Source organism: Microtus pennsylvanicus, chromosome X (assembly GCF_037038515.1).
Source record: "Microtus pennsylvanicus isolate mMicPen1 chromosome X, mMicPen1.hap1, whole genome shotgun sequence".
In the NCBI taxonomy this organism is placed as follows: domain Eukaryota; kingdom Metazoa; phylum Chordata; class Mammalia; order Rodentia; family Cricetidae; genus Microtus; species Microtus pennsylvanicus.
In genome coordinates this window covers 95,021,266-95,024,929 of record NC_134601.1, presented here as the reverse complement: position 1 = coordinate 95,024,929, position 3,664 = coordinate 95,021,266, and positions in this window count along the sequence as shown.

Below are 3,664 nucleotides of genomic sequence, written 5' to 3'. Positions count from 1 at the left end.
TTTCTAAAGACATTTTGCAAAAAATTATTTCAAGGAAAATACTACAAGGAGAAATAAGAGCGGTGATAAATAAATAATAGCAAGTCTGATGTTAGCAGACTTAAAAAAACATTTGTGCATGTCCCTTTGCTCTCCTGGACGGCCTGTCTCTCATCTGAGGGGGTACCTGGGTCAAGCTGTGTGAAGGCTGCAAAAGACAAGTACAGCAGAAAACCAAATTGTCTCAGCTGATCTCAATATTAGACCAGTCAAATAGGTTACTATAAGAGCTAACAAGAAGACTGAGCTAATGAGCCAATCAGTTTTATAGCTTTTGGCAATCTCTGTGTGATTTTCTTTTTTTTTTTAATTTATTTATTTATTGAAGATTTCTGTCTCTTCCCCGCCACCGCCTCCCATTTCCCTCCCCCTCCCCCAATTAAGTCTCCCCCCAGCCCGAAAAGCAATCAGGGTTCCCTGTCCTGTGGGAAGTCCAAGGAACCCCCACCTCCATCCAGGTCTAGTAAGTTGAGCATCCAAACTGCCTAGGCTCCCACAAAGCCAGTGCGTGCAGTAGGATCAGAAACCCATTGCCATTGTTCTTGAGTTCTCAGTAGTCCTCTATGTTCTCATTGTCCGCTATGTTCAGAGAGTCCGGTTTTATCCCAGGCTTTTCCAGACCCAGGCCAGCTGGCCTTGGTGAGTTCCCGATAGAACATCCCCATTGTCTCAGTGTGTGGGTGCACCCCTCGCGGTCCTGAGTTCCATGCTCGTGCTCTCTCTCCTTCTGCTCCTGATTTGGACCTTGAGATTTCAGTCCTGTGCTCCAATTTGGGTCTCTGACTCTGTCTCCTTTCATCGCTTGCTGAAGGTTAATATTCAGGAGGATGCCTATATGTTTTTCTTTGGGTTCTCCTTATTTAGCTTCTCTAGGATCACTAATTATAAGCTCAATGTCCTTGTGTGATTTTCTTTGAGGCTTGCTGGCTGTGGGGTACCGTGCAGGACGGAAACCCCAACAAGCCAGCCCTCATGTTACACTTCCTAGGCTAAGACCATGGGAATATGGCTGGTACTACCACACGGCACAGATACACAGAAGCAAGAAAAACTGGGGCATATATAATCAATCAGTATGAATCAAAATATCCAAATGAGTAAGAAAGAACAACTTGAATTTCAGTGTTTTACAAATGTAACTCACAGGATCTATTCATGTTAAAGAGGAACAGATCCACTCACAACTCTAACTCTTCAAAGGAGATTAACAGCATCCATGTATTTGGCTAAGACAACACTTTTCTATTTCTAGTACCCTATTAGTCATAGGCCATAGGACTTCGACTTTCTTATTATTTTACATTATTAGCTCCTCTAACTTCACTGCCATGCCATTTGAGTTTTTCCTCATTACCTACCAATACATTTTAATCTAGTAACATAAAATTCTTTGGTTTTTGTTTGTTTGTTTGTTATTTTCAGATATGTCTCATTATATAGCATTAGCAGGTCTATACTGTGTATGTCATCATCACACATTATATTGGTGCAATTTTATTAACACTATTTCATTATATTCATACAAGAGCCACGTTGAGTAGGAAGGATTTCTAGTTTTGTTTCATAGATTAAATAACTATGTCACAGTAAGATCAAATAAAAAGACCAGGTAGCTTATATAACACAAGCATGACAAAAGAACTTGACCTTGAATTCAAGCCTTACCGTTAAAAAAAAAAGGCATCTGGCTGGCAGTGAATAGTGAATCATACTCTGTTTATAGATTTACTCTATAAACATGACAAAAACATATCCAGTGTGGTGTAATTCTATTGGACATTTGTTTCATTATGCAGTGCATCTAATACTTCAGAGTCTTATTCAATAAAACAAGGAAACTAGCACATCTGTAATACCAAAGCCTTTAAGAACCAGGTTCAGAATGAAAACTAGCTTTGTGTCTTTGTAGATACTTACATGTCCAAAATGTGTTACAAACCGTTCCCGAATATAACTAAGTGTAGAAAAGAAAAGCACAATGAACAACTTAGAAAGATTTGACTTTACGTATTAAAAAAAGACTTTATACATTAAAAAGAAAAAATCAATCTCATCAAAAGGCGAAACTCTGTATGTGTATTTTCCTTTCCTGTGAATATGTGAATAGAGAAGACTTTTAATGATGTGTGTCAATCAATGTGTTTCCTTGTCATTAGGATCTACCATATCTAATGTGGCTAGGTCTTACAGCCTCTGTGTCCAAAGGGAACCTGTAGCTGTTCCTGTGTTATCATCCCCATACACAAAAGTCAGATGCCTTCATTTTTATTAGTTGGCAGCAACTTTACTCAGAAAGTCTCAATGTCCTTCAATCAAAACATTATGTGAACTGTTTTCCTGAGTCATCTGTGATTAGAAATTAATTTGCATTTCCTGTGACCTCTATCAAGAATACAATTCTCTCGTTGATGCTACTGTTCACAAATGAAATGCCATGAACTTAAATGTACAATAATGTTTTAGTTCATAATCTTAGGCTTTGGTGCCATGTAGATCTTAAATCTTAGTAATTACATTATATCTACATTAAGAAAAATGCAGTGTAGGGGGCTAACATAGGTGGGAAAAGAATATCAAAATGAAAGAAAGGCATCATAGTTTTGTTTCCCACCTCCCTTTCTTAATTCAGTGAGCATTCCCAGTGCCTCAACTATTTTGTGTGGATAAGTGTTTATAGCAAGGTTGCTGTCACATTTTGCAGTGACTTTAGATGGATTAGGTATTAAGTCACATAAAGTTCTTCGAAAAAAACAGGGCATGATCTTTGTGCTCTTGGGAGAACAGAGGCAGAACCTTATAATCGCTTGCTAATTATGCCGAATAAAGTAATTTGTTTTATCTGTCTGCCATTTGGTTCCTGCAAAGTGAGGGGAAAAAACTATTATGGGATTTTGCTCAAACTAATTACTACTATTTTATCATGAAGACTGTTCAAGCGTAACCCTCTTTCCTTGGCTTGCTTTCTCCTTGAATTTAAAGTCTTATGGAAAGCCAAGAAGTAGTTTAAACATCCTAGGCTGTAATAGATACTCCTGATTTTTGGCCTCCTACTGTAATAATATGCAACGATACCTTGGTAATCTAAGTCAACAGCTTCTAATAAGCAGTGTATGTGTTTTTTTTCTTATTTTAAGGTTATGGGATGCTTAGTAGGCTGATATTAAAAGAACTCATGTTAATAATTTGTAGCAGAGCATTCATAAATGCCATAGTTACATAGCATGATTTAAAAAAGATGAAGTGCTCTCAGATACCTAATTTCATAGAATTCTCGGTTGTAGTGAGGTGTTGGATATGGTAGAATATACTAGATTATCTTTCAGAAAGTGTTCACGTCCTACCTTACACATTGCATATAAGATGTATTTGCTCATCATATTAATATGAATATATGGCTTACTTTGTATAGTAGGATATTAGCAGGCATGATGTGTGCAAAGGCTTGAAAAGAGCTTACATGGTTATGCATTTATCATCACCAAAAAAGATCATGTCCCAGAATGCTGATATAAGAATAAGGAGACTATATCATTGAACCAGAACCAAATTGAGCCACCTATTTGAAAAAGAAAGGAAAGAGCTAGCAAAATGGCTGAGAGGGTAAAGGTGCTCCTAGTGTGAAGAC